The sequence below is a fragment of the Physeter macrocephalus genome, chromosome 18 (assembly GCF_002837175.3).
Source record: "Physeter macrocephalus isolate SW-GA chromosome 18, ASM283717v5, whole genome shotgun sequence".
NCBI lineage: Eukaryota > Metazoa > Chordata > Mammalia > Artiodactyla > Physeteridae > Physeter > Physeter macrocephalus.
This window is the reverse complement of record NC_041231.1, coordinates 25,756,641-25,771,542: the sequence shown is the minus strand read 5'-3', so window position 1 is coordinate 25,771,542 and position 14,902 is coordinate 25,756,641. Positions and strand designations below refer to the sequence as shown.

The 14,902-nt window shown below is 40.3% G+C and overlaps 1 protein-coding gene across 1 annotated transcript in view; it reads right to left on the bottom strand.

Moving 5' to 3' along the window:
- The window catches only part of TAFA4 (TAFA chemokine like family member 4), a 153,413-nt gene that overhangs the window by 132,443 nt on the left and 6,068 nt on the right, over positions 1-14,902 (bottom strand). The gene's annotated exons all lie outside the window — the stretch shown is intronic.

Genomic DNA, 14,902 nt, shown 5'->3' with positions numbered 1-14,902 from the left:
AGAAGATGTGGTACATATATACAATGGAATATTACTCAGCCATAAAAAGGAACGAAATTGGGTCATTTGTTGAGACGTGGATGGATCTAGAGACTGTCCTACAGAGTGAAGTAAGTCAGAAAGAGAAAGACAAATATCGCATATTAACGCATAAATGTGGAACCTAGAAAAATGGTACAGATGAGCTGGTTTACAGGGCAGAAGTTGAGACCCAGATGTAAAGAACAAACGTATGGACACCAAGGTGGGAAAGCAGCGGGGGTGGGGGTGTGATGAATTGGGAGATTGGGGTTGACATGTATACAGTGATGTGTATAAAATGGATGACTAATAAGAACCTGCTGTATAAAAAGTAAATAAAAATTTTAAAAAAATAGAAAGTACAAAGTCAAAGTCCCCACTTCATACCCCAATCTCCCAACTCTTCACTCAAAGGCATTTGCTGTTAAGGGTGATATATATCCTTCTATCCATTGTTTGTATATAGAATTGCTTGAGTGAATGAAAAGACAAAGTCCTAGGAATGGAATTTTGGAATGAAAGTTTTGTGTATTTCAAATGTTGAAAGAAAATGCCAACTGTATACTAAGCCTTTTAAATGGACATGATCAAGCCATATAAACGCAGAGCTAGAGTGAAGTGAGAACTCAGTCTGGCCTCATCTCTCCAACAGCGCTGGGCCAGCTCAAAGATGGTCAACTAGTACTGCCCCACAGGTGCTTTGGAAATTTGTAGGAGAAAGGGTATTCTGTTGCCACAATGATTGGGAGGGTGGAATAAGGGGCTGGGACATTAGACATGTTGCAGTGCATAGGGCAGTCTCACCGAATGAACAATTGTCCTGTGTTCCATACAATCTACAAATGTTTTGGTGGGCGTTCATGTTGGTGAAGAATCTTTATTATCCTGGGCCCAGAGCCTGGCTACATCTTACATATAAATTCATCCACAGTTTTTTGTTGTTTTTTTTTCCTTTGTCATGTTTTTAACATACATTGAATTTTCCAGGAATACAGCCATGATGTAAATAGAGAGTTAAACGTTTTGGAAAGTTGCGTCACTGTGGCATTTTAAGTCCTAAACCAACATATTTTTATTGGTCTCTATTTATAACTAGTTCATTCACAGTGATTCTATTTGTAATCTAACTATGCTACCACTATACCCAAGCTTATACATAATGATATATATGTTTATTATATAAACTACTTGCCTTTTGGTTTCTTTCAAAAAAAAAAAAGGCCTGCCACCAGATGCAGCTGTACAATATAAAAAATAAATTTTAAAAATAAATATAAATAAATAAATAAATTACATCATATACACAAATTAACTCAAAATGAATCACAGACCTAAATGTAAAGACTAAAATTAAAACATTTCGCAGAAAACAAGCTTTGTGACCTTAGGTTAGAGGCAAAAAAGACACCAAAAACATGGTACATGAAAGAACAAACTGTTAAGTGGGACTTCATCAAAAAAAATCTGCTTTTCAAAAGACACTGTTATGAGAATGAAGAGACTGGGAGAAAATATTTGCAATTCATTTCTCTGATGAAGAAATTATATTGAGAATATAGAAAGAACTCTCAAAATTCAATATTAAGAAAACAATCCAACTTTTTTAAAAATGGGCAATGATGTGAATAGACACTTCATAGATATACAGATAAGCAAATGGTGAGGTGTACAACATCATTAGTCAGTAGGGAAATGCAAATTAAAACCACCATGTGATATCACTACTCACCTAGTGAGAGGGCTAAAATTAAAAATACAGATCATACCAAGTGCTGACAGGAATGTGAAGGAACTAAGACTCTCCTACTCTGTTGGTGGGAGTGTGAGCTGGTACACCCACATTGGAAAACCATTTGACAGTTTCTTGAAAAGTCAATCATACATCTACTATATGAACCAGGCATTCTGTTCCCTAAGTATTTCCTTAAGAGAAATGAAAGCATGTGTTCATATAAGCACTTGTAAGAAATGTTCATAATACCTCTACTTGTATTAGTCAAAACTGGGAACACCCCCAAACGTCCGTCAACAGGTGAATGGATACACAGTGTGTGACACAGGATGGGCTAGTATTCCACAATTAAAAGAAATGAGCTACTGATGTACAGGACACCACGGATAAACCATAAAGCAACTATGCAGAAAGAAATCAAACAAAAAAAGAATACATCCTGTATGATTTTACTTAAACACGATTCCAGAAAATGCAAACTCATCTATAATGGCAAAAAGATCAGTAGTTGCCTGGCAACGGTGGAGGTAGGGGCAAGAGGGACTGATTACAAAGGGGCACAAGAGAACTTTCAGGGGTGATGGGTATATTCATTATTTTGATCACGGAGATGGTTTTCATGGGTGTGTGTGTGTGTGTATATATATATATATATATACACACACACACACGTACATTATATATGTTAAAACTTACCAAACTGTACACTTATAAATATGCAAAGTTTACTGTATGTCAATTACACCTAAATAAAGCTGTTTAAAAAAAACAAAATCAAAATAATGCATTAAGTTCCCAATGTAATCCCCAACTCTTCCTCTGAACTTTTTTATTTAAACCTCACGAAAACACTTTGAGATAGAGGGTGCTGTTATATCCATTTCCAGGAAAAGTAAACTGAGCAAAAGTCTCAGAGAGATTGAATAACTGTTATTCAATAACTCACATAGCTAGGACTTCACAGAGCCAAGGCACAAGCATTTTTATTTCATGTTAAATAAATGCTTCCAAAGCACCCGACAATTTTTTAAGATCACTTCAACAGCTCCCAGGCAAACATATTTACACTATTTATTTGCTTAGCAAATCTCCCTTCATAGGTGGCACATGGGTAAATGTGAACCCTATCATTTCAGGATCATCACAAATTCTAAAATTAATAGGGTTCAATTTAAGGTTTAAGTGACTTAGAGAAACAATCCAGGTTCCGACGTGTCACACACCCAAGAGTCACCAAGTCAGCACAATGGAAAACAAACTCAAGATCAGCACAACATACACTAGAAGAGACAGGCTAATAACCTTTTTGGTCCCACCTGGAGAGATCAAACTCCATAATTTTTCTTCCAGAACACACACACACACACACACACACACACACACACACACACACACACACCTGGCAACCAAGATGCTGAGTGTGAATGTTTCAAATTTCTATATGTCCACTAACTAGAAAAACATTGTCGATTGTTGCTTTCGTGATTTACATACAGTCATTATTTCCCGTCAAATAAGACTGACCAGCAAAAGCTCAAATACGTAGAATATCCCCCATTAAAAGCCGCTGGCCTCCACTGGTCGACAGTTTGGAAGTCTGCTAATGACTGCAGGACATCTGTGGAGGGGGACAGGCAGAGAAAACTGCAACAAGTTCACTTCTATGGCTCAAATCCAATCAGACTCTCAATGCTCCTCTTGCAAAAAATGACTTCCACAATACCTTGCAAACGCTTCCCCAAAAGCAAAGCGTACAACTGTGTTTGGTTTGGGCGAAGAAGACACACACCTTAACTCTGTGCCAAGTTCAAGCTGTTCAAGTCCCCCACCCCCTCCCTGGATTGCTGGTATTAATTTCCAGCCCTTTAGCAGGTAGCTGTGCAGTCAGTGACAAACTACAGAAACATGACCTGCTGGTGGATTTATTCATTTATTTCATTTTGTGCCCATATTATTTTTTCCTGAAACAAAGTCGTCTCCTGTTTCCCTTTCTGACTCTCCACAACAGATAAGAAACAGGAAAAAAGAGCACAGTCGGAGATGCTCCCACCTTCAGGCCCTCCTAGCCTGTTCAAATTGGTTTTAGTTCTTATCTGATTTCAGACATTCCCTAAAACATATGCATTGATGGCATAAGGAGTGGAAAAGTTTTTAACTGTCGAACACAGTCTTCTCAGAGTGAATTAATCTGTTTTAATGGATTTTTGAATATCCCTTCAATAATATTAATATTAATTAATTAATATTGATATTAATAATATTACTTGTGCTATTCTGAGACCACCATATGGGCCAAAATATTTCAAGCATCCAAGCTACAACTAGAAAGACACAAAACCTCTTTTTCCTTCCCATGTCATCTTTACCCCTCCTGATTCTTCTTACCAAATGATTTTATTTTCCTTACATAGGACGAAAGATTCTTATTTCCTCAGATAATGCTGACAGATGATATACTGACCCCTGGCTTTTTAAACCCCAAACTGTAGGCTTTGTTTAGATAAGTTCAACTGCATGGCTTGAAAGAAGAAAGAGGAACCTTCTTCTCAAGGGTAAGGAGAATCTTTTCCCTAACTACGCAGGGAACTCTTCCAAGGCCGTGGGTTGCCTCTTGTGCCTCGAAGACACAAAAAGGGGCAGGAGAAAAAGCCTGCTCTGCCACATAGGGTGGCTCACAAGCTCATTTAAGGAACTGAAATTCTTTACTCTCCTGTCAGTGAAACAACCCTTCCTCCCCACGAAAAAGAATGTGAAGCACACTCATTTGTCAGATATTTTGCAAAGCTGACCTGGACGGCGGCACTGGGACTTGAACTTGCAGGCGAGGAGATGAGAAGTCAAATATTAACACCTCACATAATCTGTTCCTTCCCCTTCTTATGAAACATCGCGAATAAGACGAGCCTATCAAGATGGAACTAGAGAAAAATAATGTAGGGTCCAAGGGAGGTCAATGGAATCCCTCACGCTACAAGCTTTTAGCCTCCAGGAACAGCCCTGCCAGTGCAAAATGACCAAGCGTTTTCACAGCCCTTCCAAAGAGGTGGATACAGAGGTCACCCTTACAGGGAGAAAACACACCTCTGCTCAGCCTGGCAACGTGTAGTGAGAATGAAATGGAGACTCATCACCACCAGAATCAAACTGTAGCTTAACAAGAGCTTGAGTCAAACCTGATTTTTTGTTCTTCTGAATCAGTGGTTCTGATACTCACCAGGCAACTATTAAATAATATGGTTGACTAGGCTCCACCTTGCAAGATTCAAATATCACGTAGATATGGTAGGGCCTCCATGTTTTTTAGTGGAAAACTCCCCAGACAGAGAATCAAGTAAGCATCATCACATAGATGCCCTCTTCACTACCAAAACACAGGCTTTTCTCCCGTTCCAAAATCTTTTTCTTGTTTATAAAATAGAGGTTATTCCTGTGGAATTGCCTACATAAAAATATACCCATAGAGTTAAAGAAGTAACCATTCATTGGGGGCAGGGCAGGAAGATGGAAACAGTTATGGAAGAAACCATATTAAAACTGTATCACTGGATTTCACTCCAGTGCATAAACTCCGATTACGGGTCAAAGTAAGCTTCCAGGGAATAACTTTACAACTTAATGGCTGGGCTTCCCTGGTGGCGCAGTGGTTAAGAATCTGCCTGCCAATGCAAGGGACACAGGTTCAAGCCCTAGTCCGGGAAGATCCCACATGCCACAGAGCAACTAAGCCCGTGCACCACAACTACTGAGCCCGTGCTCTAGAGCCCGTGAGCCACAACTACTGAGCCTGTGCTCTAGAGCCTGTGTGCCACAACTACTGAGCCTGTGCTCTAGAGCCTGTGTGCCACAACTACTGAAGCACACAGGACTAAAGCCCGTGCTCCTCAACAAGAGAAGCCACTGCAACGAGAAACCCGCGCGCCGCAACTAGAGAAAGCCCTCACTCAGCAAAGACCCAATGCAGCCAAAAATAAATAAATAATCTATTTTAAAGAGTCTTGATGGCTGAAGCCATCACTCACATCAACACACACACTTTCAAATTATCCTGCTATTTCTCTCTCCCTAAAAAAATGCTCTTGCAAAGAATGATCATATGGGCAGTTCATTAGGAAATGGAACCATTTTCCCCACCCTTTATGAGGGCTACAAACCCTACTTACCTGGCACTTTTCCTGAATTTAAATGCAATCATTTAGGGAAAAAATAAAAAGAACTAAAACCAAAAACATGAAATGAACTGAAATAAAGGGAGATAAAACATCGTGCCCTAGGATTAACCCATGAAAATATAAGTAAGTCATAATCCTAATCTTTCAGAAAGTAATGTTAAGTCCCAATTCATTACCCTGTACTAAACAGATTACACTGGCCTCTGGCTGCATGTAGCTATTGAGTGCTTAGAATGTGGCTTGGGCCACAGGTTGAAATGATCATATTTGGGTGTATTAGATTAAACAAAATATATTAAAATTAACCTACGTGTTTCTTTTTACTTTTTAAATGTGGTTATAAAACATTTAAAATTACATATGCGGCTCCCCCATTTCTGTTAGACAATGGCTGCCTCAGGCTAGAGGTCTGCTTCTCGCTATTTAGCTCTTCTAAGCCTTGCCTGCCCCCTAGTGTCAGGACTCTGGCAATGCAGACAAAATATTTTTCAAAACCATCTGTATTGCTTGGAAAGAAACAGAAGTTTCTTCTATTAGGAAGATTAGGGCTAAAACAGTCATTCCAATCAAAATCATCAGCAGAGTTCCTATAAAAATTCAGCCTTTATAGGGGACAGAAATGTGAGCCCAAACTTAGGGGCACTCTTTAACCGAAGTTAAAAACAACACAAGGCACCAAAGCACACCAGCCCAACATTCATATTCTGCATATATCAATTATAACAGAGAAAACAGAAAACCTAAATTTCCATAAATTTAAACATTACAGAATCTCTATAAAACTGGATTCACTCAAAAGGAGAAGGCAGTTCTCAATAAAGACGACTAACATTTATTAAACACTTACTGCGCAAACACAATTCTTAGCACTTTCCCGGTATTAACTGACCCCTCATTCCAACTCTTTAAGGATGACTTTTATTGTTTATTATCCCCACTTTACAGAAAAAGAGACTGAGCCCCAAAGAGGTTTTGTAACCAGCCCAAGTATGAAAGGAGAATGTAAGCTAAACTGGACGCCTGCTGCTTAGTGTGCAGTGAGAATAAATCCTTCTTTTCTGACCCAGGGATCTCATGTCTTCTGCAAGCAGCCAGGAAACTGACATGCTATCCTGTTAGCTTGCAAGAAATCTCAGATCCATCACAATTTTTGACACCAGCCCCCAGTTAGTGAGGTGCCCCCTCTACAGAAGATCTGGCTGAAGGCCAGCAGGTAAAAGGGCTCTCAGCATCCTTGGGTCACTCTGCTTTCAGCTTCTGAAGCCTTGTTTGTTAGAAATTTCTTTTTTCTTAAGGTTGGGCTGAAACCCCAGTCTTCATAAAGAAATTCTCTTCATTATAGTCAGCTTCTAGGACAATGAAAAACAAGCCTTTTTCTCTTGTACACCATAAAGCTTCAAACCTTAAGCCACTGATCACATCTCCCTACACATACAAAGCCGTCAATCATTCCTTGAAAATTTCCAGACTCCTTTTCATTTTGGATGCCTCTAAATATGAAAATAGCTACCATTTATTGAGTGTTTACTGTGTACTAATCCCTTCACCTACTTTCTTAGCTAATCATTGCAATAACCCCATAAGGTAGGCATGTACATCATTCCATTTTTACAGATAATGAAGCAAATTCAGAGAGGTTAAGTGACCTGGATAAGGTCACACAGCTGGGATGTGGCATAACCAGGGTTATGTTTGACTCCAGACCCCCTATGCTTTGCTGTCTCATTCTCAGTTGTGCTCCAGTTTCTTGGGCCCTTAATACTTTGGACAGAATATATTAAATAAGAGATTTTACACCAAAACAGAGCATATGAAGTAGCAGCTAGCCACCATGGCATCTGCTGGAATGAAAACACCCCAAACCAGTCATATTTAAAGCTCTCTGGAGAAATGGAACTATTAAAATGAACTTGTAAACCAGCAGCACCCCAGTTCCCAACTCTCTCAGCTATAACGGAAAAGTAGCTATGCTTCTGTTTTCAAAGGGGAAAATTTTAATTTTTGAAGTGTCCAAATATTCCCAGGGATAAATCTCCAGGATGTAGGGTGCTTTGTGTCCCAAACTCATCATGTAACCAGCCAATTAATTTCAGATTGACTCTCAAGTTTCTGAACCTATCAGCATCTTTCCACTGCATTACATATGCTGCCTTCTTGTGGGGAAATGAAGTTACATATGGGGCTGGGGAGGGGCGAGACAGGGACCAAAAGGACAAATTGCTAGTTGAAGAAATAATAGACTTAACTCTGGCTTCCTTTAAAAAGAAACTAACCTACCAAATGGCTCTCACACCTTTCCTACAGATCGGGGCTACAGAAGCCCATGTCTCCTACTCAATTATTATGTCAGGTAGAATTTTAAAAGCAACAACAAAGTGGCCTTTTGTGTTTTCTAATTCCTTAAAGATACTACCTCTGGACTCTTGTGAAAGATTATCAATGCCACGTGCCTTAAAGAAAGATTCCTACCACCAATCCTATGAAAATTAGGTGTGTTTTTGTTTCTTACACTTGAACTAAAATGAAACTTCGGTCCACACCTAACAATACCCCATCCGATCTGCCCTAATTAAGGGGTGGTGTCCCACATTCTTCCCCTCCCTCTCTGTCTCAGAGGTATGGGTGGAGATGGGATTGTAAAATATCTCCTTGTTCATACACAGCCATCAACAAGCCACTCTCCTAATCTGAGCCATTAAAAGCATCCAAAAAGCTTCCAACTAGGGTTTCCTAGGGACACAGTTCCTTAATTGGCCAGCATGAACCACAAACTCTTGGGACGGTGTCAGGGGTCCTTCTAGACACCGCACAGAGGCTTCTTCAGTTAACTCTCTGCAACTTGCTCCCTCTCTCAGGCTGTTTCAGATACACCCAAAGATCTGACCAGAGTTTCTCAGGTCTGAACCTTGACTTTGTCACCAGCTGAGTGCAATTCTGGGAAGAAACTCCACGTGGCCACTGCAAGGTCATCAGAGAAATGTACAACACCTCCCTGCCACTGCCATTCCCTCTCTGTCCATCTCTCTCCCTCTCTCTCTCTCTCACACACACTCACAAACACACACACACACACACACACACACACACACTCACTCACTCACTCACACAGCCTGCTGGAATACACAGCCTTGTTAGAACGGGAGTAGTGGGCAAAGGAAAAGCAGGAAGAAACAAGGAAATGATGGTCAAAGTACTCGGGGGTCCTCAATTTTCAAAGAGCTTTCACAAATCGACAAGTAAACAATCAATAGAACCAAGACAAAAACGGATAAAGGATAAGACAGTGCAAGGAAGAACAAACACAAATAGTCCCCCAGCAGGCTGAGTCCTTAGTCAAAAAGAGTTGCAAGTGACAAGACAATCCGAGAGCAGTTTTTCATCGCCATATTTGCCAAACAGTAAGACCTGATAGCACCCAGAGTTGATGAGGGTCTGGGGAAACGGAAGTTATCATACTATTACCGCTGGTGTAAGTATAACTAAGTCCAGAAGTTTTGGAGGGCACTTTGCACTATTAAAACCTTAATGCGTTGTGTCAAAGGCTGCAGGATACTCACCAAAAATCATTGTCTCCTCTTTGAACTGGGCCCACAGCTAGGGTATGTTTCCCAGCAGCCCAGGCAGTAAGGTGTGGCCATGGGCCTCAGCTGCAGCCAATGGCAGGACGATTCAAGGGATGCAGTCAGCATCGAACCCCGTTCATCAACACCTCCCAGGTGTATCCTCCATGCCCATTTCCCTTCCAGCTGGCTGGAATGAAGACCACTCTAGAACAACCTTTAAGGCCACGGGTTGAAAACAGTAGAACTTCCATCCACTGTGGTTCCAAAAAGACCACAGCAGAGGAGAACATCCAGCTGACATATTACCCACCCAGCACTCATGAGCAAGAAATACAATTTCTTTTATTTATGCCGTTATGTATATTTACTTGGTCTATGTGACACAGGAATTAGCCTACTCCCATACATTTACATGCATTTTAATTCAGCAATTTCACTATTAGGAATTCATCTGAAGTCAGGACATATATATTTGTACAAATATGGTAACAAGCTATATGTCCACCAAAACTGGGAGTGATCAAATAACTTACGGCACATCCATACAATAGATGACCATGCAGTGTTACAGAGAGTGATACAGGTCTGCACGCACTCACATGAAAAGACCTCTAAACTTTACTGTTAAATGGGGAAAAAAATCAAGGTACAAAACAGGGTGCACAAAGAGACATCTGTGCATACACACGTACTGGTATATACATGCCTTTTTCTAGAAGGATAGGTGTGTGGATACATAAAATCTAAAATAGTATAGAAAATATATAAAATATAGATGACTATATAAAACAGTACCTAGAAGGCTATATGAAATTAGCAGTGTGACTGGGCCAGGGGACACCCAGATATCTGCTTAAACATTATTTCTGTATGTGTCTGTGAAGGTGTTTCTGGAAGAGGTTAGCATTTAAGCTGGCGGCTGAGTGAAGCCAATGGCCCTCCCCATTGTGGGTGAGCCTCATCCAATCCCTTGAGGACTTGAAAACAACAAAAAAGCAGAAGAAGGTTGAGTTTGTTCTTTGCCTGATTGTTGAGCTGGGACATTGACCATCTCCTGCCCTCTGTGCTCCTGGACCTCAGGCCTTCAGAATCAGGCTGGAATCTACACCATTGCCACTCTGGCTCTCAGGCCTTTGAACCACATCATTGGTTTTCCTGGGTCTCCAGCTTGCAGACTGCAGATCATGAGACTTCTCAACCTCCATAGCTGTGTGAGCCAATACCTTATATCAATAATAAACTAGTTGTGTTGGTTCTGTTGCTCTGGAGAACCCTAATAGTCAACAAAAAGTTAAAAGCCTATCTTTTCACACCTGCCTATTATTTTCTGGAATTTTTACCACCAGGAGAAAACTACGTAATTGATCACAGGGTGACAAATGGGCAAAATCAGCCCATTAATAAATATTCATTTAGCACCCATTATATTCCAGGCATCAAGGACACAGCTTAAGAAACCCGCGAGGGAATAAGACTTCACAGTAGGATTCAGGAGCCCTCATCTGCGGTTATGCAAAGGGTACAGGCAGGCCTCACGGATTTTGCCAATTTGATTCCAGACCTGCGCAATAAAGTGACTATCGCAATAAAGCAAGACGTGAATTTTTTGGTTTCCTAGTGCATATAAAAGTTATGTTTACACGATACTGTAGTCAATTAAGTATGCAATAGGATTATGTCTGAAAAAACAATACACATACCTTAATTTTAAAATACTTCATAGCTTTAAATGCTACCCATCATCTGAAACTTCAACGAGCCATAATCTTTTTGCAAGGGTCACATCAAAGATCACGGATCACAGATCACCACAACGAACAGAGTAAAAATGGAAAAGTTTGAAATAATTGCGAAGATCACCAAAATGTGACACAGAGACATGAAGTGAGCAAATGCTGTTGGAAAAATGGCACCAAAAGACGCTGGATTTGTAAAAAATGCAAAATCTGCAAAGTGTAAGAAGGGAGCTAAAGTGCAATAAAATGAGGCATGCCTGTACTTCGATAAAACGAGGCATGTCTGTACTTCTGTGAAGATGGTTCTTCATGCAGCCTGCAGCCCCAGTGAGAGAACAGAGCCCCTTGTGGGCAGGAACCAGTCCTGATTGCTTTGATGGTTGTTAAGATAAGGGGTGAGAAGGACTTAAGTTCCAAAAACGAAAGCAGGAAGAATCCCCCAAAAGTCAAAGAGAAACCAACAATGGGCTGAGAATCCAAATAAAATCATCTAGAAATTCTAGGATGAAAATCTCATTTCTTGAGCAAAACTTGCCAAGGCTTTGCTCAGACTTCCCACCCTCCCTGTTGCGGGAGAGTCTTTCCTCATATGGAAGACACTGCATCTCTTGTGTACACAATTCTAATCTTAACTTAGATTTATCCCTACAGTTCCACGTTTTCCAAATTTAAAGGGTTATGGTATGAAATGAGGATTGCCACAAAGATTTAAAAGTGAAGGTTCGCCTAAAGACTACCAATGTCGGGGGGTGGGGGGCTGATGGGATAAATTGGGAGATGGGGATTGACATATATACACTAATATGTATAAAACAGATAACTAATAAAAAAATAGGTAACTAACAATAACCTGCTGTAGAGCACAGGGAACTCTACCCAAAACTCTGTAATGGCCTGTATGGGAAAAGAATCTAAAAAAAGAATGGATATATGTATATGTATAAGATTCACTTTGCTGTACACCTGAAACTAACACAACATTGTAAATCAACTATATTCCAATAAAAAATTTTTAAAAAGAAAAGAAAAAAAGACTACCAGTGTGTATATCTTGGGTGTGGAGGGGTGATAAAAATAAGTAATCTAACCTGGAAGAAAAAAAACCAAAGTATAATGCCTTTTAATAAATGAATATTGAAAAGAAAGAAAAATTGAAGGTTCAGTCATGTCCCCTGTTTCCTCCAAGTTTAATCATTTTTCATCATAATCTCTCTGACATCTGGAAATGTGCTGGTGATAAACCCCCACCCCGAAATGCTTTGCCTCTTTACTAGCCTGACTCTCTACCTGCACCCAAGAAACGAGATGTGTATCAAACAGATAAGACTGATGACTTCAAATGCTCTATCCTTGAGAGCAAGCTCATCAAAATATACACAGCACAATAACCAACTAGCCCTGGGCACTTTCACAGCAGCCAAATGGTATTGATTTTATGCTGATTCATTAAAATTTCAATCATTAATTTTCTTGTCTTCTTGAAACTATTGCTTAAGGACAACTGAGTCATGAGAGAGTTTAAAAACTTAAGCATAGAACTTCCCTGGTGGCGCAGTGGTTAAGAATCCGCCTGCCAATGCAGAGGACACGGGTTTGAGCCCTGGTCCAGGAAGATCCCAAATGCCATGGAGCAACTGAGCCCGTGCGCCACAACTATTGAGCCTGCGCTCTAGAGGCTGCGAGCCACAACTACTGAGCCCATGGGTCACAACTACTGAAGCCCGTGCGCCTAAAGGCCGTGCTCTGCCACAAGAGAAGCCACCGCAATGAGAAGCCCGCGCACCACAATGAAGAGTAGCCCCCGCTTGCGGCAACTAAAGAAAGCCTGTGTCAGCAACGAAGAAACAATGCAGCCAAACATAAACAAATAACTTTATTTAAAAAAAAACTTAAGCCTAAAATGAAATCTTAATCTTAAATTATCAAAATAACTAAGTAGGGAGCTTCACCTGCTGTATATCTGAGGGTAAGGATAACTAACAAACTTCCTTGCATACTTTCTTGGAGAGAGACTTTACAATTCTGACGCATACACAGTTTAGGGTTCAAGCTTCACTCTTTCACTAAAAAGTCAAAGCATGCCTGGCACTGCCACACCTCCAATTACTGAAGCAGAGACAGCAAATTAATTGCTTGGCAACAAGTCCACTGACAAGTATGAATTATTCAGGAAAACACAATTCTCCGGGGAGTTTCCAAGTCTGTGTCACTTTAAATGTAGATGTAACAAGGAAAGGGGACGAGAAACACACACGAACATACACACACAGATACTTTACTGATTATTTTCATCTTTCTTTAGAAATAAGCAACTACAGCCATGGGCTCACTGGAAATTAACAGAATGATTCTCTAAAACTTCAGACACATTCTATTTTAGGTCCTGTGTAAAAGTTACCACCGTTTTTTTCTTTTCTTCCTTTCTTCTTTTTCAATCATTCACCATCTTTTCTTAAAGGGGTCTTAAAATTATCTGAAAGCTCCCTTCACTATAGCCCTGGAAGTGTTCATTTAAGTTTGTTAATGAAGATGTTCTGCCTTCAAAGGAAACTGGAGTATATAATCACAAAGTGCTGCTGGTTTTCCAGGATTCTAGGACACGGGTTTGAGCCCTGGTCCAGGAAGATCCCAAATGCCATGGAGCAACTGAGCCCGTGCGCCACAACTATTGAGCCTGCGCTCTAGAGGCTGCGAGCCACAACTACTGAGCCCATGGGTCACAACTACTGAAGCCCGTGCGCCTAAAGGCCGTGCTCTGCCACAAGAGAAGCCACCGCAATGAGAAGCCCGCGCACCACAATGAAGAGTAGCCCCCGCTTGCGGCAACTAAAGAAAGCCTGTGTCAGCAACGAAGAAACAATGCAGCCAAACATAAACAAATAACTTTATTTAAAAAAAAACTTAAGCCTAAAATGAAATCTTAATCTTAAATTATCAAAATAACTAAGTAGGGAGCTTCACCTGCTGTATATCTGAGGGTAAGGATAACTAACAAACTTCCTTGCATACTTTCTTGGAGAGAGACTTTACAATTCTGACGCATACACAGTTTAGGGTTCAAGCTTCACTCTTTCACTAAAAAGTCAAAGCATGCCTGGCACTGCCACACCTCCAATTACTGAAGCAGAGACAGCAAATTAATTGCTTGGCAACAAGTCCACTGACAAGTATGAATTATTCAGGAAAACACAATTCTCCGGGGAGTTTCCAAGTCTGTGTCACTTTAAATGTAGATGTAACAAGGAAAGGGGACGAGAAACACACACGAACATACACACACAGATACTTTACTGATTATTTTCATCTTTCTTTAGAAATAAGCAACTACAGCCATGGGCTCACTGGAAATTAACAGAATGATTCTCTAAAACTTCAGACACATTCTATTTTAGGTCCTGTGTAAAAGTTACCACCGTTTTTTTCTTTTCTTCCTTTCTTCTTTTTCAATCATTCACCATCTTTTCTTAAAGGGGTCTTAAAATTATCTGAAAGCTCCCTTCACTATAGCCCTGGAAGTGTTCATTTAAGTTTGTTAATGAAGATGTTCTGCCTTCAAAGGAAACTGGAGTATATAATCACAAAGTGCTGCTGGTTTTCCAGGATTCTTTGAGAAAAATCACTGAAAAAATGGAAGTGTACTCAGGAAAAGAGAAGGTAAAAAAGGAAAAACCTGGAGAACAT